General features: G+C 34.1%; 1 protein-coding gene across 8 annotated transcripts in view; it reads left to right on the top strand.

Annotated features, from left to right (window-relative positions):
- The window catches only part of CNTN5 (contactin 5), a 670,135-nt gene that overhangs the window by 101,089 nt on the left and 541,176 nt on the right, over positions 1-27,870 (top strand). The window contains exon 1 of one of the 8 annotated variants that reach the window (XM_074916750.1): positions 12,676-12,751. The exons of 6 other annotated variants lie outside the window; for them this stretch is intronic. The gene's annotated coding sequence lies outside the window, so the exon portion shown is untranslated. Of the gene's footprint in view, positions 1-12,675; positions 12,752-27,870 lie in introns of those variants that run through there. One more of the 8 variants, XM_074916778.1, reaches the window with a different exon arrangement.

The raw sequence follows: 27,870 nt of genomic DNA, 5'->3' as shown, positions 1-27,870 counted from the left end.
TGATGTTCCTTGATTGTCCCAAGTGCAAACATCCCTTTTAATATCACTTCAACTAAAACACTCTGCAACTGAACCAACATGGTCTTTGTTCTTAGAAGATATATAGTGTATTCACATATATTTTAAATAAATTTCCATTTAAATCTTTTGATGTCATGAGTTCACTATCAAGTCTAAAGATATAGTATCAGTTCAAATTTCTCATATCAGTGACATAAAGACTTTGACCATTAATCTTGTTCATTAATTAATTACGGAGGCCTTTGATGACATTTAACCTCTCCTTAAAGTAGTTAAAACATTAATAATTCATGGCAGAAATTCATGTTTTAGCTTTCGTTATTACTTCTGTAATCTATCACTAAGAAATTTCTTAAGTTAGGGAAAAACAGGACTACAAGCTGAATGAATTAATTTACTCCAAATATTGACAGCTCATAGCATAGGTGAAAAAAATACCTAAACCCTACTTATAAGTACTTTTCCTTTCATAACTGAATTATAAATTTTTGAAGGATTCCCTTTAATTCTAAAATAGGAATGCTGGATAGCATTTTTTTCAAAAGGGCAGTCCAACTCAAGGAAGATCTACCACTCAGGAGATGGCCTCTAAGGAGCTTCTATGTCTATAAAGAAATTCTTTTCTTAATACAGTAGTGTCTTTTAGTTTATCTCACAGAGGATATTAAAAGAAAGAAAGAAAAAAGGCTTTCTCGTATAATATATTTAGAAACAGATTGCTTATAATGATATTATTATGCTCTTTCAACTTTATTTTAATACAGCCAAACACATCCTTTAAAGCTTCATGAGAGTTTTCTGATTGTTTACTTATTTTTTTAAAAGATGCAAAATTTACTCTGTCTTCTGTTTCTTATATCCTCTTTCTTCCTAACTAATAGAAAACATTCTCATCTACAGTTTAAGGATATAGCAAAGGATGAATGAGTATACAGAAAAGCATGCCTCTTGGGTCCTTGTTTTCTGTATTTTGTCCAGAGTATAGAAGCTGATCTTTGTCTACACTGTTTAGGTTAAAAATTGCCTGCTGAGGTCATCTAGGTTTATATCATCTAACCATCTCACTATGTAAGACTTCTAAGACATTTTAATTTCTTTAGACTTCATAAAAATATATCACTGTGAAATGTAATGGTCTTGTAAGCACTGGAACAATTTAAATGACTCTCTGTTCTTAAAGGCTTGGACATCCTTATCAAATGTTCCTTTTGCAGGAGAAGGAGCAAAACTAAATGCGTAGAATCAAACTTTAGATACTTGAAAGGGGTTCCAGAAGACAAAATTTAAAGCAAATCTGAGTTATTGATACCTGAAAAAGAACTTTTAAAAGTTTTGAAGGAGTCAGTTTTGAAAAACAGAGAAAATCCATGAGTATTCATTTCTTCTTCTTTTTCCTTTTTTTTTTTTTAAAAAAAAAAAAAAGTGTGTACTGTGTTCATTATATCCTATTTTGTATTCAGATCCATCAGTTTATTTATGCACCATGAAGTTTATGGGTTTTAGATTGTCTTCTTTTCCAGACATCCATGGATTAGAGCAGTTAGTGCATGAGCGTAATGGGGTTCAACATGTTGTATTGGTGCAGATCCAGAGGCCAGACCAGGCCTCTGAAAATCTCATCCCATGTCTCTGGCTCTGAAGGAGTATATGATATATACACTTCTAGATCAAACTCCAGTCTGACACGTATTCATTCAGAAGAAGCATTTATGCTTCACAGCACATGTTCTCCTTTTAGCCTAAGAAGAGTCGGTTGTATTATCCTTGCTGTGAATATGGTGGCATTAGGAGTCATAACTGGCCAGCAGCATACTCTGTGTGTTTGTGTTCAGGATAGTATATTACGATCTTCATGTACAATTTCTAGGAAATAGAAATAATTCATAAGTATTAATTGGTAATTAATAAGAGTAATAATAAACAATTCTTGTTGCTTTGCAATTGGGATTTCCTGAGCTGTCAAAAGTGGTAGCAGTAGATTCAGCATTAACAAGGATTAGAAAAAAAAATACATTTTTAATATAAACCAATAAAAATAATCTATTAAAAAGTTCTGATGTTTGTAATAGCCTCTCTACTGCTCTTTTACTAGAATGAGTTGATGCCAGAACTTCGAAGTGCTATTGGTGACTAAAAAAATTCAGTAACAATGTTGTCCCTGGTTAAGATATAGTTTTGAAAGGTGCATCATGTTTATGTACAATTAATGTTTGCATGACTGTACTGTAATACTAGTGTAAAAGCAATTTAGGGTGGTTTCACAATAACCTGAAAAAAAATATGGTTTAAAAGAAAGAAAGAAATCAGTGGATATGTAAGACTGATTCTTCTTTTAAGTAGTTAGATATTGTGGTTTCTTTTTTTTTTATTATTTTGTTCACTGAATCGAAAGTCAATTAAGATTAGATTATTAAAATGCAGTTACACATGTGTGCAGTAAACATTCAGCTTTGTACGATATAATTTTACTTTGAAAAAACTACTGAAAAAAACATCTGTTCTTAACACTTGTATTAGCACACATGGTATTAATGTTTTCTGTCAAGTAAGTAACTTGTAAAATCTTTGTCAGTCACAGCATTGCACTTGACACTACGTACTCAAGAAATTCACACTCTGGAAAGAAAATTCCCTTGATGCTATGAAATCTGAAAAGGGGCAGTTTTGCTTATTGGCTTTTCTAAACGTAGGCATACACTATAGAATTTAAAGTCAATATTACACTATATCTGTTTCAAGGACATGTATGGTTTTTTATCAGCAGCACAAAAAAGCAAACATCAACACAAATGACCATATCCATATGCTACTGACACTTGCTTTTGTCACTTGTGTAACATATGTCACTCAGAAAATATTTTAAAAATAAATGGATTTCTGTTCATATATCTTTTTCTTAATGTTCTTTTTGATTTAATCTCCCACTAATGGGACCTGATTGCTCTCAAGTGGCAACAGAATTGGAAAAATATAGTAAGCTTTTAAAAACTGTGCATTCTTGCAGAAAGTTACATTTCTGTGTTTCTTTCAGAAGGCTTGGTTTGCAGGATACCAGGTACTGGCCAATCTTAAATTCACAGCCTGGACAGTCTGCCCATTTCCTGTGAGTCCTGTCTGTAGTAATGAGTTTGATCAGACTGTAAATTAGGTTTCTACAGTTTTATGCTGGTTAAATTATTCCCTTGTGTGGGATTAATGATTTAGGTAAAACAAGGATTGAGGAAAATATGCCAATAATTTCTGATATCACTAACATTTCCAAAGTATCAATCACATCAAAAAATGACATCAGAAGTTGTTGATAGCAATATTTCCCTCATTCTCTCTCTCTGTTTTGCTTCACTTCGCTTTAGATATTGTCATAGAGTCTGTTTCTGTAGGGATTTGTACATATGTTGGTTTAAGAGTATGAACACAAGAATAGGAGATTTCGGGATCCCATTGCTGAAGGTTTTTAAGAACAGTTTGGATAAACTGATAGAAAGCATAAAACTGTAGTTGTGAAATAAACAACTTTTTCAGCTACCTGCCAGACTTATTTTTTTCTGGCCCTGTGATTCTATGATTTATAGATTATTCATGGAAACAAAGTTGTGGGCATACAGCAAATCTTTGCAGTCCTCATAAACTTCACCATCCAGGGCCTGACTTTCCCTTCCTTTGCTCAAGTGGAAAGGAGATTCCACAGCTTCCTTGGGTCACTGCTTTCAGTATTTAACTATCTGTATAATCATACATATTTTCCTAATATCAAACCTAATCTTCTCTGTTAAACTCATTTATTCTTGTCCTGTCCCTAGTGAACATGAAAAATAATTGCTCACTGATGAAGGCCTCTTTACATTAGTATAAGATGAAGTAATAAAATATAATGACTAACAGAGTCCACCTGATGCCCTCGGAGATCCTGCCAGTGAAGCCTTGCTTACAGCTAAAGTCAGATAAGGTAGGAGTCTGGGAATTTCATATATCTGAAAAATTAATTCTGGTATTATCAGAGGCTGATACTACTGTAGTGATTACTTTGAATGGAATTAGTAATCTTTGAGGTTGTTTTTTCTTTCAATTTGCTTTTGCTCCCACATAACTCATGCTAATAAGATATAGGTATATCTCTTATATATAGATATCTCCAAAATATATGGTATAATTTCCAGCTTGCTAGAACTTGCCTTTTATTGTTATCATATCTTTATGTATATTGGCTGTCCTAATCAAATAGGGAAGGAATACATATTTTCAATGTACATGCACATCTTAAAAATCTCTAAGAGATTTTGTAATATGTATGTAAGAGTCCTGTTCAAGTACTCAAGTCATTGTAGAATTTTCTCCCATACACCAATTGATAATCTCTGCTAAAAACGTAAGCAACATTTTCTTACAATATTTGCTCACCCCAGGTAAAATGGAGAACTATTTTTCATTACCCTTTGCTTGACAGTATTTTATAAGTTGGAAGACTGTCTTTATGTCTCCTTGAACCTTTACTTAAAAAAAAAAAAAAAAAATCAGTTTCTTCAAGCTTTTCTACTAGACACATTTTCTAAGCCTTGTAACCTACTTTTCTTTGTCCTTCTTTCCGTTTTCTACATCTTTATTGAAGTGTGATGTTCCCACAATCTAAAATAGTCCTAAATCTGGGGCCTCAAAGAGTCAACTCGAATTTGCATTATTATCCTTCTGCCTTATTATATAAGTAATTTGTGTTAAGACAAAACAGATTGAGTTGCTTTTTTTCTGTAACTGTGGGGCATTACTGACTCATTTTCAATTTATGATCCATCTCAACTCCCACATTCTTTTATATCATATCACTGCAAACCAGTTATTCTTCACTTTGTATCTGGTATTTTTTTTCTCATTTCTAGGGGCAGTACTTTGCATTTTTCTTTATTGAATTTTGTCTTCTTGTTTGTGAGCGATTTCTTCAATTTATAAAAATCAGGTTGAAATCCTATCCTGTCCTACAGAGTGCTTATAAACTCTTATAACTCATATAATCTACAAATGCTTTTAGTGTACTTTAATCATTGTAATCATTTTTTTTTTAAAAAAAAAAAAAAAAAAAGGTGCCTAAACCAGGCTGCTAATATGCTTTCTCAATAAAACATGGAAAATAATTATTTGAAAACAGCAGCCTTTGAAGGCAAGTAATTTTTACAAGTCTCTAAAAGAGACTGACACTGAATAAAAGAATACACGGTGTTATCGAAACTCTCTATATAAGTTTCAGGAGGAATTTATAATGTCATACTTCCAGATTTTTGCTGATTTCTAGTTATATCATCTCAGAATGAGAACTATAATGTCACATCATCCTCTATCGAAGCCAGGAGATTTTTCACTTCCTAGAGCATTTACTACTCCATGCTGCTGAAGGAAGGGTATTAAGCTTAATGACTCTTCTATCTGATCTAGTACTGCAAAATCTAAATTCCTCACTGTGAGAAAACAAGGCATCTCTGAGTGAGAGCACGATCTGAAAAAGGTGGCAATATAGTGCTGTAGGTTTATAGAGACATAGCCATGTACAAATCCTGCTTGACATCAAGGAAGTTTTTAGGATATGTTGGGGTTTTTTGAGAGAGACGTTAATTTGCTTGTAAATAGAGCAGAGCTAATGGATGTATCATCAAGGGACAAGAGTGTAATACTGAGATGCTTTTTGCTGGAGTTACTTTTCAGAGTAGAACTGGTGTTCAAAGCTTCTAGAGATTTTGCTATTGAAGAATCTAGATAGTTTTGGAAGGCAAAAAAGTAACCATGCTGACAGTACATTAATGCACATGATTATTGAAAAACTTTCATGTTGTGGATAGGGAGAAAGTCTCAAAAACACAGGCAACACAACCACTCAAATTAATTCCTGCAGGGCACTGATGTAACGGGGAAGGAACTTCTTTCTTTCTTTCTCTTCTCAAACAAATTTTCAATTTTTCAACTGCTAGTTTGCTCCTTTTGACCTCCTTCAAGCTTTTAGAGGTAAAAGCTGTCCTCACCTCCCTGGCCTTGTGGAAGGCACATCAAACTGTGCAAAGAGGAATTTGTTTTCAAGCTGAAGAAATGTTCTGCTAAACTCTAATGAACAAATCACCTTTACCACTGTCTTTCATTTGTTTGGTTGGTTGGGTTTTTTTAGTGAAAGAAAGATAAGGGAAAAGTGGAAATTAATTCGTTCTCAGCCCTTTAACCTTGAAAGGAGGCCTGTTGGCAAAATTGGAACTGGTGTCCTCAATTCAGTTACACTATAGATGGCAGAAACACTTCGACTAGGAAGAACAGACTTTACTAGGGAAGCTAAAACATGACTCCCCTGTAAAGAAGAAGAAACACTGCAGAAGAGATCTTCTTTTCTTTGTTGTTTTACTTTAGTTTTGATTGAGAACACCCAGTTTACCCATGAATTAGGGTAACAAGCAGACTTAGAAACCAAAATTACTAATAATGCAGTCAGTTAAGGAGAAATGTGGATGTAATTTACCAATGTTTCAAACTAACAAAATGCTATGTGATGATGCTAGTTAGGTCACTACACCTGAGTTGTTAATTCCTGAGGAGAGTCACGGTATATTATCTGGGACTTAGTGTTTCACAATGTAGTCATGCAGTTTCTGTATTGGAGCTGGCTCATGGCCAGCACGAGATACAAGCAGAACAATGATAATTTAGTATAGACATTTTGTAACTCATTCCAGATTGGGCACTGAAATAACTTTTTGTTAAACTCATCTCATCACTATAAACACCACCAGCTGCAAATCACCCTAATGAAGTTTTCTGTACTATTTCTTTCCATAATATGAGGAATAGTGACCTGGCAGTAACTGAGATGAATGACACTCTATTGGTAAAAGTAACCTGTAAAAGGTATATATAAATAGATAGACACAAGCAGTCCCTATAAAGTGATCTTGGGAGAAGTGACAAAAACAGTATAACAGACACTATCTGTACACACACTTCACAGTCATCCATAGCAGTACCTGAATGCATTGTGCGTGCCATCCAGCAAATTTCTCCAGAATGGACATGCACTGAAAATTAAGATGAGTTTTGAAGATGGAATAAGATAAAAGTGGTTTTTCTTTGCATACCAATTAAGTAATACATATTTTTAGATATTTGTCATGAGCATGGGATTAAAAACCTATAAAAGTGCATTTCTTTTTTTCCCAAAAGTTCCAATATTTCCCTCACATACTGTGCATGAATATCTGTGATTCTGTTGCCTTCAGGCTTGAAATCTGTAGTGAAATGATTATTAGTTTTTACTTTAGAAGAAATTGCCTCGAACATTTTGCATTTCAGAAGTGTTTGAGACATTCCATATAGGTAAATTATGTTGAATTTCTTATAAGTGTTTTCCATATTCTCTCCACTTTCCTTATTGTCTATTCTTCCATCCTTGCTATTTTTAATCCACTCACTGTAGTCAACTCATGCACATTTGGACAGCCTGTACCTGTCATTCTGATGGGAAGCATGCTTAGATCTCCACTGAGCCAGTTAAAGAACAGGCCATCTCAATGTCAGTAATAATCTGTTCCATGACATGCATGCGGTTTGAATTGTACCGAAAATCCTTTCTAAACTAGGCATAGTTGTTCATTTTGGGCCAGGTAATTATTTTTTTTTTTATATAATCAAGACGTTCTGGTGTAGTACATTTCTCTTGAAGTCTTAAAAGAGCCAAGTGATTGCAATGAACAGGACAAGACACAATAGCAGTCGACTCACTGCAAAATGGTTGTTCTATATGAATCAATCTACGTTTGTTAGTGCATTGCAGTAAAGATAAGGTATTCCCGTTCTCAAAGGATCAGCCCTATATTCATTTCTTCCATGGATTTAAAACAAATGTTTAAACTTTTAGAGTGTGCTAAACACAATACTACTTTGTTGACATTGGAAAGATGTATATTCTCACCAATATGAAAGTATATTTTTTATTATTATTGGAGTCAGGTCAGTAAATGGTTATAATAATGATGCTGTCAAGAGAAGTGAAATTCAGTTTCTTTCCTTTTTTTTCCTCCCCTACAGTTCTATGCACACAATCATGTCACTCATATATTATTGAATCTCATTGAAATAAGTGGCTACGACTGTAGGATGTTCAAAAATTGAAATTATATGAGAATAAACTGTTGTAAAGGGAAAGGTATGGAGGAAGACAGCATGCTCTGAATGAAAAGTATCTTATAGGAATTTAATCAGTTATACCTGTTTTTATCATTCAGTCCCATCTATTATTCTGTGTTGGACATGAGCACCTGAGATCCCTCAAAAGAGGCCGGTTCATGGGCTTTTATTAAAAAGCAAAGCTTTTATTGAATTTGGAGAATTGAATTTAAGGTAAGTAGGAGTCTACTCTTGGTAAAGCTGTAGACAAAAAATCATCAAAGCCATTATATGAAAGAAGAATGCGGTAGAGAGGAATGGGGGAATGGAGATGAAAATGAGAGTGGACTGTCTTTCACAAAAACAGCTGGCCTTAGAAGTCAGAAGTGGACATGATGTTAGTGTATTATGGACTGAAAAACAGAAAGATGAGAGGTTTTGTTTTCCTATCTCATTACATATTAACATGACAATATTTTCAACTAAATTACAGTATTCAGTCACTGAAGGTCACTTGGTAAATTGGTCTGGTGTTTAATCATTTGTGAAACATGTAAGATTGTGAAACACACTGCTATTGAGTATCAAGGCCAGGTTGGACGGGGCTTTGAGCAACCTGGTCTAGTGGAAGGTGTCCCTGACCGTGGCAGGGGGGGTGGAACTGGATGATCTTTAAGGTGCCTTCCAAATAAAACCATTTTATGATTCTATGATCATTGAGACCACAAATTGAAGATGATTCAAAAGAGAAGTGAGTAATTATATAGATATAAATGTATCTAACAGATTTATCATAATTATCAGAACTTTGGAAGGTATATTAAGTTTTGTATTTCAAGGTTTAAGGCATTCTCTTACAGAGGTCAGGTAGATACCCAGGAACAGACTATCATCATCTGATTATTTTTCTTATGCTCCTTCCTACACTTAATATCACATATTAGATATTGGAATTTGCCAAACTGTGAATCTGGAGATTTGTTTTCCTGTGAAACTAATAATATTTGCACTTGACTGTTTTCTCACCTGAGAGCCTCACAAAGCTTTAGAATGTACAGCATTTCTGAGTATTACTGAATACACTTAATCTATAGATCTCATCCACACCTATCTGTAACAAAATTATATTAATACCTGTTGAGACTTCAATTTGTGCATGCAGAAAGAGAAAATTAGAACCCAAATATTGACTGGATTGAAGTAAAGTTTCTAAACTACAGTAATGAATTGCCTTTCTGGTTATATCATTTCAGTCATCCTCAGTAAAACAAATGGCCTGTGGCATGTTCTGTCACATAATTGGTAACATACACAGACCTTGTGCATCTGGCATAATGGTGTTTGATTTTGGCCATATTTTGCTTCAGAATATAAAGCCTAGTTCAACTTGCAATGTAACATATTAAGATATTTGAGGAACACTCAGCTTTTGTCTAAAGACTACATTCACTTATTTTAAACTGAGAGTTTGAAAATTATTGATCCAGCTGTTAATTGTGTTTGCAGCTAGGTAAATGACTGACATACAGTAGCATATTTAAGTGTATTTAGCTTATTTTAAGATGGATTTACTTGAATGGAATAATCGCATACTTTTTATTATCACTTTACTTTTAAATTGTGAATCAAATTTTGCTTAAATTCACCATGCCCTAAGCATTATAAATTCTGATTCCAATCATAGATTGAAGGCATTGAGAACTTTTTGCTTTGGGAGGACTTGAAGGGCAAATGCAACAAAGTAATGTCACTCAGGCATGAAAATGTTTTTTCTGATTACTAAATCTCCACCCTGGTGTTTTATAAGAGAGAGCTCAAGGCTGACGAGGCAGCCCTGTATTGTTTCTATCACATAAGAGATCAGAATTTGGATTTGGCATTCATTTTCTTCAGTGAATATTGAGAGGGAATTATTTTTGATTCCTTAAGGCCATAGTTGCTTTTTAGCAGCTTCTTAAACCGGTGCTTGAAATGCCAGTAATACGAAATTCAGGGAGGAATACTAAGGCTTTGGAATCTTTCCAGTGGTACAGGTGATGTATTGAAATGATACTCAAATGAAAGAGCCCAGAGGTTAAAGGAAAGCAGAATCCAGGGATTTATGTCAGCTCGTCTTAGAAATGTGCAGTGTAGACATCAATGTCTGAGCCAAGCAGACATTGCTAATCAGCTTCCCTTTATAGTCAAGGGAGAGAAACAGCTGCTTTTATAGCTGGATGCATTTGATGGAATTTGGATGTCTTCTTTAAGATGATATAATTCCCACCTAAGAATTGTCCTTTTCTCTTCCTTGACTACAAACTGATACAAAAATTACTTGCTTAGGTGTGACATGTGGAGAGCTATATTTGGTTAAATAATGCCACTTTGAAACACTGCGAACAATGGCAAGAGCAAATTATTTTGCAGGTATGACTTTTTTTAATAGTAGTTCAATGCTGTTGGAAATGCACAATGATAATGTTAAGGTACATCTGTAAATTGTAATTAAAAACAAAAATTGAGAGAGGATATTTCTCTAAAGCACTGCTTTGCTTTAAAGAAGAAAATTTCAAAACAGAAATTACTACTTAACTGCTATGTAGCCATTTACTGACTGCTTTAAAAAATGCCCACAGATCAAAGGGGCTGCTTGTATTCATCAACACAACAATGTTCTGATATGTAAAAGGAAGGAACAGTTCAGATGAGCCACAAAGAACAAATGAGCAGTATTATCAAAAGCTTGTCAGCAGTGGGTAAACCTGAAGGAGCTACTTTGCAGCCTGAAAAGAAAGCAGTAAAAACCTTTCAAACTGGTCAGACAAGAAGCTGTGAAATTCCATCCAGGCTTATAGTGTATAATCGTAAAGTGACTTTCATGGACTCCATTCAGTGGTAATAATAGTAATAAGAACAGCTGTGTAAGTCAACCAATCTAATAATTATATTTATATACTTCTTTTTTTTTTTATTACAATTTAAGTAATCTATATTATCACAGTTTTTATCATGCTGGTCCTTCTTGTGCAAGAGCTCCATGTTTTCAGTCAGCCTCAGTGCTCTTCTCTGTATTCCTCTCTTCCTTCTGTAAGAAGAGGGTCTTATGGATACTTCAGGTAACATAACCAAATGAGTCTGCAGCATTGATTCATATGGAGGCATTAACATATGCTTCAGATTGCTTATTATCTTACTTATTTAATAAAAACTATTTTTGTCTTTTATTATTATTATTTAGAATTTGCAAAGAGATCTTAAGTGGATTTTCTAAAATGATGCTGTGGTCAATTTCTTCAGTTAAACATTTAGTCTGAAACGTTTAGTTTACCTATTTGCTAATTTGGTGAAGATATGAAATCTTTACAAGTACTCCCAAAATCTAAGTAAATGCTGTCTCATTGCAAAATTTTGCTTCTTAGTGCTAAGATAATATAAACAAGATAAATTAATATTCTCTTCCTGAGACTTTAAGATGTGTACTGTTGACCTTTATCATAGGGAAAAATGTTTTTTCAATTGCAAACTTCGATGTGATACCCCTAGACAGCCTTTAATCCTTGACAATACTGCCCTCTCTCAAGCTTAATTAGGTTATTTAGGACTCTATCAGGAAAGATCTTGACAAAGAGCTCTGGAAAGTGTTTCTTCTCTGTTCTTTACTTTCCCCTTACATGAAGAGAAATGTAGCACTGAAATAAAATACTGTAACAGAGAAGAAAATAGAATAAATGTGTCAAATTCAAGATTAACTTTATAGTCAGTAGGTATCATCCTTGCCTTGGAGTTTCCACCTTTAGAGACTGAATTTATGTTAATTTTACTTCTGATAGTGTTTTTTACTTTCCAAGTTGTAACTAAATCCAAGTAGATATCAATTGTTACTGAAAACTTTGACACTAAGATATAAAACTATTATGAAATCAGTACACTTTATTTACCAAAGCAGGATTTTTTTTTTAAAAATATATTTTTTTCCAATTTTAGTTTCAGAAAAATAGTGTTGGAGCATTCCGACTTGTTCAGATAGCCCAGTTCATTATTTTTGAATAAAATGTTTTAAAATTTTCTTTCTAATCATAATACATGTTGATAAACCTGTACCTATATCAGTATATATAAAACCAGATTTCTGTTTGATCAGAATAATAGTTCAGAACTTACTTTCAGAAAGACTTTTTGAAATAAGGAAGTATCTTCCTAATTTAATTAGATTCTCCTCAGAATAGGATTGCTGTATTGTGCGGTGATCGAAAGCAGCACAAAGTTCTTTTTCATTAGCTGACTGACTTGAAAATATCCTAAAATCTGGTTATCTGGAAAGTAGCATAGGAAAACCTTACTGGTGGTGCCATATGGAATAATTACAGCAACAACCCTCAAAGGGGTAAAGCACTAGGATCTGTTTTGTACAGTCAGAACAGTAAATTAATACCCCAAGGATTAACTCGCCAAAGTCTGAAGTAATCAGTAGTGCAGTAATTGTATCACAGACACTGAATTTCCCCCTGCTAAGCTGTTGCTGTCCTTCTGCTGTACTGCATTGCTAATGGGAACACTACCTGCTAAGGAGGAGCTGGGACAGGTCTAGCATTTGACCATATTCCAAGTGACCACATTAACACAGGTAAACATCATGATACCACCATAGCATTTCATATATTTATTTATTGTTTTGTACCAATCCGGTCATGGTTGATGAAAAACCTCATATGCCTGTGAATGCTTAATAATAGGTAATGACAAGATGAGCCTGTTTGTCACAGAATAGTTGTCCATATAAACACTGGCATTTTTTTAGCTATTCATTCAGTGTTTCATGGTGATTTTGGGAAATGTTTCCAATGAGTCTGAGGGAAGTTACATGACTTTGATCACCCTGTATATGTTAATACTTTGTAATAAAGCACTCTAACATATGGCTATGTAAATCCTCACTTTTGCAATGAGCAACGTGTATTGAAACACATTTAAACAAGAACAATGATCTGTACAGATAAAGTCATGACTAAAAGTAAGGTTTCTTTAGTGAGTGCAGCTACCTATTTTTATTTTTAATAATAGGAATGGTCTTTTTAGAGTTGTAAAATGATATTAATTACAACTTAGAAAATATTTTTAGTTAGTTAAGTAGATAGCTTTTTGTAATTTAATATACTGTATAAAGCTTTATATTTTAACAGGGTATTTGACTGCAATTTTTAAAAGATTGAGTATCAGAGGCTATTTTAGTATGAAACTGAATTTTCTGGATGCCAACAGAAATTTGCAGAATATATGGCATGTATAAATAAACAGCAGAGCTGGAGAGCCTGTACTCCTCAAAGGATTCAGATGATTCACTTTAAGTACTAAATGCATATTCTTGTGCTGTGTACTGAAGCAGTTGCAATAAACACTGTATTTACTTTTGCATCAACTAAGCTCCACTGTTTTGAAGTAAAGCTATTTTTGCCTATAGAGACCTTGATTTGGTAATATGTTAAGTGCAGTGAGATGAATACAGACACTCTGTCTGCTTTGTGATAAAGCTAAATTAATACCCAAAGGATTAACCTTCAGCACAGAGTGTACTGATTATTATTTTAGAAATTACTATTAAATGCTCTTTAAAACATGGTTCTACCAAACAGGTTACTGGGGGTGGAGGGGGAGGAGAAAAACATTTTCAATCCAACATGAATAAATACTGATTCTAACTCAGCATCTTTTTACCTCTGTCATATCTACTTTAACAGTTTCAGTGAAGTGCTGGCATTTTTTTGATTGTTTGATGTTGTTATCCTCATTTTCTCAAAGGACTCAGTTGCTATCCCATAACTTCTATGTTCTTCTACATCAGTGCTATGTTAACAACTGCAGAACTGGAATTCTGGTGCCAACTGTACAGCAACAAAGTGCCATTCTGAAAAGCATCTCTTCTGTCATAAGGAATTGTACTGTTTCAAAATGATCCTTAAGTCCTTTCTTCTTTGTGAATTGTTATAGGAGATGTTGGCTTCTGTTATTTTTATGAGCCCACTGAAGTCAATGGATGACAATGGGTCAACTCCCTTGCTATATTTAAGCAAGAAAGGACTGAGTAGTTTTCCTTGTAAACATATAAATGCTACTTGAATGTGGTTAATAAAACACTAAGACCTCGTTATTTTTAAAAAGTATTGAGCAAATCACATAAGAACCTCATGAACTTTGCTGCAGACAGTTCTAGAAAGGCTTTTCTGATCCAACATTGGGGAACAGTGGCCTGAAATGTATATGAAACATGTTTTTAGTGACAGATAAATAACTGAACTTAAAAAAATAGAAAAAAAAAAATCCAACCGCCTCTAGACTTACAGGGAAAAGAACGCAATTGTATGCCTTCAAATGTACTGCTTATCATGTATAGCAAAAATAATGAAATGTTGCATTCTCATTACTTAATAGAGGGAATATAGTTAGATCTTTCCTTCATTAGTTGAAAAGGTGAAGATGGCTTTATTTCCACCAAGGACTGTTTTTACTGAGGGCCTGTATACAGATTTGGAACACCTATTTGAAGTCCTGTTATATACAATCTGACTCATTTCAGGAAGTAATTAAAGTGTATTTCCACACAGAAGTTATTAAAAATACTTTGTCCATAAAACTGAATCATTCTTCAGAAGTCTAAGAAATACAATCTCTTAGTCACAAAACTTTGCCATACTAATTTATGTTTGCTTTTGGCTTGTGGTCTCAAATAAGTCTGATGTAATTTCACCCTCTTACTTTGGCTTAATGCTTTTCCCATCATAAAAAAGTCTAGTTGCATTTTAAAACCATTGTGTACTTTGATAATCATGACCTATGTTTAAGGTAGCCTACTTTTTGGGTTGATCTGTAATTATATGTAAGTATTGTATGGAATAATTTGTCTTATTTCGTATACTCGACTCCAGCACTGTTTTTGAGCTATAGTTCCTGTTTGAAAATTTTTGAACTTCAGAAGAAGCATATACCCACTTATTGATTAAGCTCTTCTACAAGGAAAGGGTACTTAAAAATTTGGATATGTTGCCTATATTTATTTCAGTATTTTCCATGATATTATGAGCATTTTTCTCTCCTTTCAGAATATTTTAGTTGTATGAAGTTGTAATGTGAAATCATTGTGGTCAGAGATATTTGGTTCTAATGTTGTAAAACGTCATATAAATTCTGATTATTCACATGGCACACAAACATTACTTTCACTTAATTTATTAAAATCATGCTGATTGTGACACTCCTGACAGAGGACCCTATGCCTGGCCCCTCCAGGGATGGACAGCCTGTGACAGCTGTGGAGCTGCTGGTGGCACTGCTCTTTGCTCTCTCTTTGCCTGCACAAAGTGACGATGCATGCACTGACTGGATATGTTTTCACTGGCTCCCCATGGAAGTAATTTTAAAAGATATCTCAAAGGCAGTATATGCAGAAGACTTTGCTCATGTTAAAGCAAAGCATGTTATTGCATTCTTTACTGGCTCAATTCCAGAGCACCTTATGAAATGCAGGCAAATTATGAGAATTAAAAATAGAAGGGAAATTACATAATGAGGCTTACAATGCTCTATACATACATAGTAATTTTTTTTTTTTTTTTTTTTCCCAAAGAGCAGAATTAAAATAGGGGTTATCTTTATTTTTTTTTTCCATTTTCTCCTGAGAACAACTTTAAAAAAGGGAAAAAATCCACATACGGTAATAGAAGTTTTTGAGAATTATTTTTTTGTAACTATCTCAGTGGTAGGATAACAGTACCTAAACATTTGAGAAAAACCTCGTGTTACTTTTATTGTGCAGTAAATTTTCTATACAACACATGTAAATTACTTGCAAGCATGAACACAGTACCTTTAGGACTAAATTAATTTATATAATATTCACCCTCCTTTCTCATGTACACCTTCTGTGAGTATTGCTGAGTATTTACAAAGCATAAACACATAGTAGATTTAGACCCAAATGCTTTCTACTCCATTTTTCAAAGTAGGTGAAAATTGTTCAAATGCAATTAGAGACACTTTTAATGACAATAAATCATGAAGCCCCGTATTTCTTCCTCAGCCTTCAGTAAACTGGAATTGGCTTTAGCTCAGTGCATTCCATACTGTTTACATAAAGATTATCTAAAGTGGTCCAGATTTCTGGGTAATTACTGTCATAAGTGAATATGTAGACCTTCCCACAGAAAAACAGAACCCACGAACACAGAAGATTTGCCAGGGTGGTGACAGAGAGACAGACAGAGAACTGCTCTGCCTTCACTACCATAAATATAACTTGCTTGTTTGTTTTTAGTTACCTCACTTGCTGTATATCCATATTTACATGACTTAATTTTGGTTTAACTGACACCCATCTCAGTTTGAGTTTATGAAAAACTAGTTGCCTTCATTGAAAAGAAAAATAATAAAAAAAAAAATGATAAATATTATCACAGAGGATGGCCACATTTAAAACAAAATGAAAAGTAAGATAAAGATGAAAATATAGTGGAGGGTTAAAACCAATAAGATGTCTATTTTATATAGCCTCGCTTGGCTTTACAGTTGCACGGGTACACACAAAATCACTGAAAATCAATAATATTCCAAAAGAAACTAGATGAGAAACCAGTGACATAATATGGGATCAATCTATTGTATCACAGAAGTTTATTTCTGTATGTTACACTGAAACTACATGAGGGTTGAAAACCAGTGTTCAAGCATTAGGAAGTTAAGCACAAAGGATTTTATAGGAAAAAAACCCACTTTATAATATAATTAATGGTTACCATAATGCTTAGTAGAAAGGGATCCTATAAATCTCTTAGATAAAAATAGCATTAAAGAAATATTCTTCATACATTTCCTCTCTCTGTAATTAGGAACTTAAATCTCTCTATGTATACACTCACCCACTGCTTGCTGGCTGTTACAGAGCACCCAAAAACCCAGAACCTTAGAGTTTAAATGAACATAGGAGTTTGTAACATAGAAGAACTGAATACAAATAAAACACTAAAGCTATATTTGATTCTTAGACATGGAACAGGTGGAGTATGTGGACTTCTCTCTGGAGAAGCCGGCTAATGATCAGGACTCAAAGAGGAGAAGTTACAGGTTGGAATTATGCCAATGAAATAAACCCCAGAATTTCCTACTTGGAAGATTTTAGATTGCATTTCTTATGAAGCTTAAGTGAGACCACACTATACTGATATGATTTGTGGCACCTATTGAGAAGTTACAAAGATTTACGAAGTGTAAATGAATTATAACCTATACATTTGGCTTTCAGCTCTAAGCTGTTGAGAGCTTTTAAAGGTATTCTAAAAGTTTTCTGGAAGAATCATGTCATCTGAAGTAAGTAATTAGAGCACCTAACAACCATGGATGAGGTAGGGTTTTGTTTGCCCTGCCATTTATAAGCAAAGCATAAAAACTTGGTGCAATGGATAAAAATAAAAGCACTTCAGAACTGCGGTCATAGAAATGACTAGAGTATACTGTAGATGCACTCGAACTTGCTCTGAAGTGACTATTTCAGGTATGATATCCACCCCCTGAGGCCACAAGGACTGCAGCCTAAGCTATAAAACCCACTTTGGATAAATTTGCCCACCATCAGCTCTGTCACTTCAGAACTGCCAAGCCCACACACAATGCAAAAGGACAGGTTGATGCCGAGTCTGCATGCTCTTGGGAGTCTCATAGCCATCAATGTGCTCTTCTGAGTACTCATTCCTCTACTGGACCTGACATCCCCATAGTGCCAAGAGCTGCTGAGCTGAATTCTGCAGGACACACACAATTTCCAAGAAGCTAGAAAAAAGGAATTTCTGAATGTTTTGTAAGTGTTTCCGTCCAGGTATTTCCAAATTATCAAGAAGGTATGTCTGTAGTCATTTGGTTTTCAGAAACTCAGCTAGATGGCTTCTGTTGAAGAACCTTAATAGTTCCAGATCTCTACAATAATTTTGTTTTCATGTATTAAAATAGTCAGGTGATTTTTTTTTTAATTTTTCCATAAAACATATTTTCCCATAAAACCACAGTGAGGTTGGTCCGGGGTTTTTTTATGTTATATGGAAAATGAAGTATTTTACAGAGATCATTCTTAGTAAAATTTCTAGTTTGTTTAAGAGAAAATGCAAAAATTCTCAAATTAAAAAAACTATATGGAGGATCTAAAGAGACTGAAAAACACTCTTTCTCATCAAAAGAAGTCTTAAATGTGTGCTGTAGCATAATGACTACCTTCAGAGAAAATGGTCCAGGTGTAACTAATCACTGCTTTTGCTATTATTCTGTGACAGTTTGGACAACAGGGAAATGTTCCAATGTTGCCTCTATTCTTGTGATTATCTTTGTATTGCACACACTGTACCGGTATTTCAGTAGTCAATCTATTATAGTTCCCGGAGCAAAAGAAAACTTTTAAATTCTATGCCCGGTAAACAAAAGCAAACAGAGTAAGTTGACCAAAACCTCTTTTGAGGTTTTTGATAAAAAAAAAAAGATCCTCACTGTAGTAGGATGCTTTACAGTCAAAGTTTTTCAGATTATATGTATTATGAAGCTACTGTAACAGAATACTCCACAGCTCTTGTGGAATATCTGTAATACCCTGCATAATGTTTCCATCCTTTACGGTAGTCTGTACATGCCTTTAAAAGCTAATGTCAGGGGCGATGCTTTAGAATGTCTATTATCTCACTTTGTCAGAATAGGGTATTAATCTTAATAACAAATGCTTTCTTGAGGAATAAACAGTAGCCCATACTTCTTTCCATGGTGCATTTCCACTTATTGCCACAATCTTTCCTGATTCACATAAATGTAACTTAGGAGTGAATTACACCCTGTAGTAAATAAAGGGAAGGTGAAGGACAACTTTAATTCCTGGAGCAGCACATTGAGATTTGAAGATGCAAATGTGGTAAAGAACTGCTGGAAGAACAGCAGCATTTTCACCTCACAATTGAATGTATAAGCTCCATGAAATATGAAGCTGCAACTAATTTGGGGTTGTCAGACTGGTCCATAAAACCTGAAAAACTGCAAACAAAATTTACTACCTGGCTAGAACTGGTATAGTACAGGCTCTATTAAAACTTTATTTTCTTTTAAACCTAAATAAAGTAATTTTACATTCTGCTTACTTATTAGCTATTTGCATCAGTACAATGGTGAGTAGTTCAGTAATTTGAAGGAGAGTAGTGTGGGCAAATCAATAAACCATGTCTCTGAATGCTAGGACTAATATAGCAACCTTCTGAAATGTCAGCATGTGTGAAGCTTACTAGTAAAAGGTCCTCTTTTTCACAGAGAAGTTAAATAATTATTCCTCAGAACAACAGAATACAGATCAAAACATTCAGAGACAGTCAAGAATTCTTGGAAGGCTTTTCTGTTGGTACATCTTCGAAAAATCCCTGTTTCCAATTCAGCAAATGTTTATCTTTCCTCCAGACAATGAGGGGATGAGCTGTGATTCATGATGTCAATTGTTTGTGTTGCCATATGGAAACCAAGGATAGTTGCTGATCATGGATTCCCCATTTCCACTTGCATTATTAACTAGGACTCAGCAGACCTGGTTATGATCATACTTTCTGCTTACCTGTGCCCAGGTATGATGAAGCCGTCAGTGCTTATGCCCATATGCTAGATGTACTTTTAAAGAGAACATTTAATTTTGAAAGGATCGTAAACCAGAATATTCATATACATAATGTATATATTTTTGTTACAGCTAGAGAGGCTAAATATCAGGATTTAGATAATTGCAGGTGAAAGATGCAAGTGAGCTAGCGGTTGACTATAACTATGAAAAGTTACTAATGGCCATATGCAGTGCTGATATAAATAGACTTATAAAGTGGACAAGAGCAATCATGTAGCAGTGGAAGAAACACCAAATAGGCATCTAATCAAGGTCTTTCCCTTCATAGTCTCTTGGGAGTGTTTACGTTGCCAGTCATGAGATAGGGATTAATTTCTTCACGAGGAAAACTAATCATCTATTTTATACTGTACCCTTAAAAGTGTTGTGTAAGTGGACTATTTAATTTCTCATGTTGGGTTTGCATTTATATTAAGTAAATAAGGCAACAGGTGCTTTTGCTCTGTTGTTCCTGCTATACATTTGTTGCAGTAGATCAAAATAAAGCCAATACCAATTCAAGTGAAGAAAAATGCAAATCATACTAAATGCTTAAATTTCTCACACATAAGTTTAAATAGCAAATAGACTGCAATGTGCAACAGCTTCATATTCAAAAAGGTCAGATCCCCTGGTATGTTCAGGCTGATGAATTCATATGAGGTTTATGGCTGCTTTGAGTCACCAAAGTGGTGCTTTGCAGCTAAAACACCTCAGTATCCCTGCCCTGCTGCATGGGAAGTATTGCTTATGGCACTCTTTTGCTGCTTGCATCTAATCATAACCATTTTTTTTTCTGTGTGGCTTAATCTTCCATTTAGATCACAGCTGCTTTTAGCATATTGAATACCTTCAGATACACAATTATTCCAGGCTGAGTTTGACTGAATGTTGTTCCTAAGTTCCCTGAGCCTTTGTTTTTAATCCTGATTTTCATAGCTTTTCAGTTTAGAATCTGTTGTCTTGGGTTTGATTTTTTTTCTGAACAAATGCAGCTGGACTAACTTTGTGTAATGGCTTTATCTTGTCTCTTAAATGTTACGGTAACCAATGTAAAACATCTGGATCAGATGCAATGGGGTGGAATTCTTCAGATACGCAGCATAAGACAGTGTCAGGAACACTTCCTAATAGCTGCTTAAGCAGTAGGAAGACAAAAGTTATGTAGGCAGAATAAGATACTTGATGTTACTTGAAGCACAGCAATAGTTCTTTAAATTGTTATCCATTAACTCCCTGCAAAGTCTAAATCATAATTTAATTGATTTCTCTTAAAGTACAAAAAATATTACTGTATGAATCAAATGTCAGTTTTGTGAATCGGAGAACTCGAAGTAAATGGAAAATAAACAAGCATGAACTGAAAAAAATTACATACATTATGTATGTACATAATACAGGTAAAATACAGGTTCTGGTTAACTTTTCAGAATAATTTTATATTTTTCTGATGCAATACTCTGTAAATCCATCTGGATACTTTAGGAGAATACAGATACTTGGGCTCCTCTGTTGAAAATATACTGCAGCATCATGTATAATACATTTACACTTGATGTATTTTCCATTGTTAATATTTTCTGAGTATTTGTCAAAGTTACTGGACTATTATTCTATCTCAAGTCATAATATCCATCTCTTCTTGGTTTTTTTAGGTGAATTTAACAATTTCAGATTTAGGGCTAATTAAAACTGACATTTTAGTTCTACTACCAAAGAGTTCTGGGTTATTCCTAGCCTAATAAATATAATGGCCAAGGCACATTTGCACTAGCACCTCTGACCTAACTCTCCTCCAGTATGAGGTAGCCTATCAAGAATGGGTCTTAGGACTGGGCATTACCTTGTAGAGTACTAATTGTCACAGGACAAAATTGTCTCAGGACGATGCTCAGAAACAGTATGAATGCATGGGAACTCGTATATGAGTATGTAGCCTCACACTAATGTTTCACTAATATACATATATATTCCTTGTGGCTACTTCCATGCCGTACTAATGAGTGAAAGTGTCACTATAAATAGAGCCACTAGTTGGAAAATATATAGATAAGCCAGCATTGCCAGCACCAATAGTGTTTGTGCTAGTGATGGGAGTTATAACATCAGTATCCATTCCTTCTGGCTCACTCAGCTTGATACTGTGGACTTGACCAAGACCACTCTTGGAAAAGTAAGGATAGTGAGCAGGAAAGGAATACACAGAAGGTGTAACATCTAAAGATTTCCAGGACTTTTGCTGGTCTCAGCCCTGAAGATCACGAAGAGTGTACTGGAGAGTAAATTCATCCTCTCAATGGCTTCCAAAGGCCGATGGGCTTTCTGAACAATCTAAGACGAATCAGATGTATGTGCAGGAAGCCATGAAAAACACACTAGTGAATTCTCTGAATTGATTTTGACAGTGATGATGTTGTCTGACATGACTAAAGATGAAAATTACATTAACATTTTGAGGACTTGAACACATTTTTAAATAGGATTATGTAATATATTATATTCTGTCATCTAGACATCTCTAAACTGGCAAGATCTACTCAGATGCTTGAGAGGCATCATTTATCTCACTTAATTTTAGACATCGAGAGTGTAGAAATAGGAGTTCATCTAGACCATTTTTGGAGAGCTGAAGAAAATAAGTGAGACTAGCATTTCCAGGAGGCAAGTCATCTGAATTATTTTAGACTTTTAAATAAGGATTAAATGTATCACTAGAGGTAAATAAACTAAAGAACTATAAATCGCAGCAAAGATATCAGACATGTTGATTGATCATTGCTCTTTATGTATACTGTGCTGATTATAAATGGGAAGGGAAGGGAAGGGAAGGGAAGGGAAGGGAAGGGAAGGGAAGGGGAAGAGACATTATTATGGAGGGAATTTTAAATTGGTTTTTTTTATATACTTTTCTCTTCAGACAAGAGGTTTTACTACTGACTTGACCAGTAATTCTGAAGTTAATATTTGGTTTCACTGAAAATGTTCAGAAGGTAGAAAATTCTATATTTTTTTCCAAATCTTCCTTAATGTGTTTAGAATTTTATCTGGCACAAAAAAAAAAAAAAAAAAAAAAAAAAAAATCATGTCTGATCAGAAAATTTCAGTATTTCATTTGGTTTACTTTGTCACAGAATGAGGCCAAGTGTATAGCTAAGTCAAAGACACTTCTCTGCATTGTACAGTTCATGGAACTGAAGTTTTTAATACATGAAAAAAGATAATTCTTAGTAATTTGACAACTCTGATGGTGATATTTTTAGGGTTTTTTTACTTCCCAAGGTTTGAGTCTCATCATCTTGGGCATTCCTATGATCTTTGAATCTGGCTGTTTGACATGTGTTTTTACTCTGTGTTATTAAGGACTTGCAGTCTTGGTTTTGGCAAAACTTGATTAAAAGGATTATATATGAAGAAGAATGAGCCAAACCCCAATCTGACACTTCAAAGTTAAACAGTTGATGAGTGGTCCTCTGGTGCAGTGAATGATGAATTCTTCTGATTTGTAAACAGAATTTCTTCTAATTCATAAATAGAAACTATAGCTAACTCTAGTATTGCCATGAGAAATAAACCTTGGAAACACACTAATGATCTTGGTTTTGCTGAATACTAGCCTAATACACATATGACTTCTGCTCCAGAGGACCCTAACTTCTGAAAACATCACCCAAAGAAAACTTGCAACTTAATTTTTTGGTTGAAGTACATTTTCCCAAAAATAGTTGTGATGCACAATGCTTTGTGGCATAGAGAATTAAGGGATGAATGGTTTTAGAAATAGAACTCTCTTAAACAGAGAGACTTATTTTGTAAGTCACAAATAGTGATAGTCAATATGGTTCTAATGCATTAGTGTATTATTCAGTCTACAGTATAGTACAGTCTACAGTATGAACCCAACAGATATTTTGATTCTGAAGCAAACCTAGCTTCTGTTTTTGTTTTAAGTAAGAGAGAGCAATATCTATTGTGTAGTATTATCCACCAGTGTCACAAATCATTATAAACAATGTAGAAGCAACAGGAAAACTGGGGAATTTAAGACATTTGCTGCTGAAAATGCTTCTGGTTTGGGGTTTGTTTTTTTCTTTTTTACGGTTATTTATTTATTTAAAATTTATATTACAAGAAGGCAACAGAAGGACAAATTTTGCTTTTCTGTTTGTCCTGGAGTGTAAGAATTCAATTAACAATTGCATACACTAATACATTTACATTACCCTAACAACATAGGCAGTGCCCAATTATAAAAGCAATTCATATTTCAAGCAAAGCCAATGAAAACATGAGCCAGGATTAATTTGTTGGTAATTTTTTTAAGACCTTGCTAAGTTCCTGACAATATGAGAATATTTAAAACAGTAACGTAGACTGTTCCTTCTGAAACTGTAACTACACATAGCTATTAATTCCTTGAACTAAAATAATATAGAAATCTTTTATTCTTTGACAAAACCTATTTTAATTAAAATATTGATCTTAAGAATTTTATCACTAATGGCAGGTATGAATATATATTCAAATATATATGTACAGACAAATGCATACATAGCTAGATACATTATATACAGCACCTCTACATTTAGTAGAAACCTGCATTAAACACAGTAAAGCTGCATATTTTTGTGGTTTTCACTGAGCAGCTATTTCACAAAGCAACAGTAGAGAACAGTTTTCATAATATGAAAACTTGTCTTAGCTGACTAAAATAGCAAAGTGAATTTTAGATTGACAGCATTTAATTATTTAATTTTGCTCTAAAGGCATCACACAAGCTTTTATGACCTAGGAACTTTAAACAACGGTGTTGAAATGGCTCTCATTTTAGCCATTCTAAAAATGGGGTGGGAGTGGCCAGTGTAAATCCAAACTGCACAACTGGCAAATTTTTTACATAACGTGCTACAGCCCAGTTTGTGACTTTAACATAGTGCTGGGTATCCAGTGAGTAAAGTTATCTTTTAACTCACCCTGAGCCAGCCTTGTAGAGTACTGTTTTCATATTCAGTATCAGAGGAAACAGAGACCTGTTGTAAACTGCATCCATCACTGGTGTCCTCAAACTGCAGAAAAGGCTTGCAAGGAATCGAGTTTTAGTAAGAAATCCTCATGACGTTATCCCACCCCTTTTGTTTCAGAAGCGCCACCACTGTTAACAGCAAGGAGTGTGTGTGGTGTCACTGGAGCTTATGACATGCTTTAGAGAGATACAGAAATGATCTTGCTTGTATTTCATACAGGCACTGTCCACGAGTAATGCATGACAAAATAACTTACTAGTGGACAGTGTAGTATTGTGTGGAGCACTAGACCATCTATTTTGTCATTCATTGCCTCAGCAGGGCACTGTCTGTTTCCTTAACAACTGTGTACTTCAGTGCCTTGTACAATACCTCAGCTAGAAATACCAGGTAAATTAAAGGTTCTCCTTTCATTTAAGGAGGTGGATGCTTTGGCTGATAGGCACAGCCAAAGGCATGGGTTTTCTATCACTCTCTGAGTCATGAAAATATGAAGAAATAAAGCCAGCACTTACTTTCAAATGTTATACTTGCCTCTAAGAGGCAATATATAGTCTCTACGTACCCTGAAGTATTATGGAATGGGGGAGAAATGTTTACCAGAGTGGAAATAGGCCCATGACAGAGGTTTGTCTAAACTCAGCCTTTCCACCACTTATGTCTATCATAATTTCAAAATCATAGCATCGTTAATAAACTGTCCAGTAAATCTTTTTATTAATAAATTAATGCAGGGATTCAACTTAACAAATAGCGACATCTGCATTGTTGATGTCCAGCAAAGAAACTAAATCTCTTCATCTACTGGAGTCACTCTGACCATATTATTTGTGGTCTCATTCAAGGACATAATAGAACAATTTTATTCCTTAGATCAAATTTGAATCTAGCTCTTTTAGTTTAAAACCTTATGCCTTTTAAATTTTTAGTTTAAAACCTTATGTCTTTTTTTAAAGAGATATATTATACTTAATTTGGAGCAACTTACATTGTCTTCTTACTTCTGAAGGATAAGTAGGCAAAAAATAACTTATTGAATGAAAACAAATAAATACACTTTTCAGAAAAAAATATTTTCCCAAAGAAAATGATGTAATTTTGTGCTTTTAGTGTAACATATCTATTACACAAGGAAACTAATGTTATAGTACTTTTGTAAAAACATTGAAAAAGGAGGGTTTCTATTTAGAAAATAATATTTCTAAAAGAATATTTTTTTGCTGACTGGACTGAAATTCTCCCTACAAAGTAATAATGAATGATTCTCCATTTCCTATCTCAGTGTCTATAATCAATTTTACTCTGTCTGCAAAACTTTCTTAGGCAGACATTTCTATTTTTTTAATGAACATCTCAGTGCTTAAAAGTATGTTGATAACATTTTTCTAACTGAAATAATTTTTTATGGTTTGTTGGGGTTCGTTTTGTTTGTTGTTTTGTGTTTGGTTTGGGTTTTGGTTTTTTTTTTTAAATTTTATGAACAGAATAAAAGGTTCCAGCCTTGAAAATATGTAAAAATAGTCAGTCAGATGAATATCCATCTAATTTTGTTTCAAATTCAGCATTTGAGGAAGCAGCAAGGATACTTTACTCTTCAAACACAGGCTGTCTCTCATCCTCTCTTTTTTATTAGTTTTAATTGATTTTTTCTGGACTACTGGGAAAACTCCCGTCCCTAGTAATTAAAAAGCTATTACCAAAAAAACCCCAACAAACAGAAGCCTTGCTTGGCATTTTTTCCAGACTCATAATTTTACTATGTAATAACTATCAATGTTGCATAATTATTAAAATGAAGGAAATTTGTTCAACGGCAATCCTTTCAGCACAAAATATATTTGTCTTGTATCTTACTTGTTCTGGAATTCAGATGAGAAGAGTGAAAGTCTTTGAGCATAAAGGAGTAAGAGAAATTTTTTTTTTTTTTTAAATACAATTTATGGGTTTTTTTCAATTTAATTTCCCAAATATACATGGTTTCCTAATGTCCAGTAATGCACTGACTGCATCTAGGATCCTGCAATTTTTGAAGGAATCTTTGCTTTACTTACTATCAATGAAACTGTGGTTACTTCCAGAAATATAAATGGCTGACAGACACTATTTGCTGACATTGCACAGGATTCTTCTTACTTAGAACACAGTAACTAAGGAATAACTGGACCTGGAACTGGTTGAGCTTCAAAAGTTAAGAATGTAAGAGAGACAGAGAGAACGCAGCCATATTTAGGCAAAGAGACAAGAATTTTGTTGAATGATAAATTATTGAATATTTTATTGCGCTTTTTTGACAAATCACAGAAATAATAAATTGCGGATGATGTTTGCTTTGACTGAAGCTGTAAACTGCTTCATTTTAATTTCCTAGAGGAACTAGAAGCTATCTGTTATAAGTGAAAAAATAATATCTCTTAATACTAAGCAAAATCACAGTGTTTGATTATTGGTTTTTTTTACAATTTCAGATAATAATTTAAAAATACTAACATTAGTAATAACAAAAATAATAAACGATAAAATTTAAGGGAAAAAAAAAAATCTCTTTTCATTTGACCAAATTAATACATTGTAGACTTTTACCCCTGTATAAACTGGGATATTCCTGATATATTCAAAGGAGGATAGGCAGATACCACTGCACTGAATTTATTCCTTCAGGACTCAGTATTGGGTTTTTTGTCTAATAGAGCCAAAAGCATTTTCTTATATGTTAAAGTATTGATACTGTAAAACTAGGAAAAGCAGTGTTACTTAGAAATACTGGCATATATATTTGCTGATAAATTAATCAAGGAACACTTTTCCTAACACAGTTCTAATACAATGGTTGTTTCTTATTTCTCAGAAGAAAACCAGGCAATCAGAGGGAAATTCAAAAGACATACCAAACACAAACCTGTCCATTGCTCTTAACATGATCTTGTACATGCTGAAGGTGAAAAAGCAAAGGAAATTGAATTAAAGTTGATGTAGTACTTTGTGGTGGGTTGACCCTGGTTTGACGCCAGGTGCCCACCAAAGCTACTCTATCACTTCCTTCCTGAGCTCTCGTGGATTGAGATAAGG

This window comes from Athene noctua, chromosome 1 (assembly GCF_965140245.1).
Source record: "Athene noctua chromosome 1, bAthNoc1.hap1.1, whole genome shotgun sequence".
NCBI lineage: Eukaryota > Metazoa > Chordata > Aves > Strigiformes > Strigidae > Athene > Athene noctua.
The sequence above is the reverse complement of the archived record's forward strand: the minus strand, read 5'-3'. Positions and strand labels throughout refer to the sequence as shown.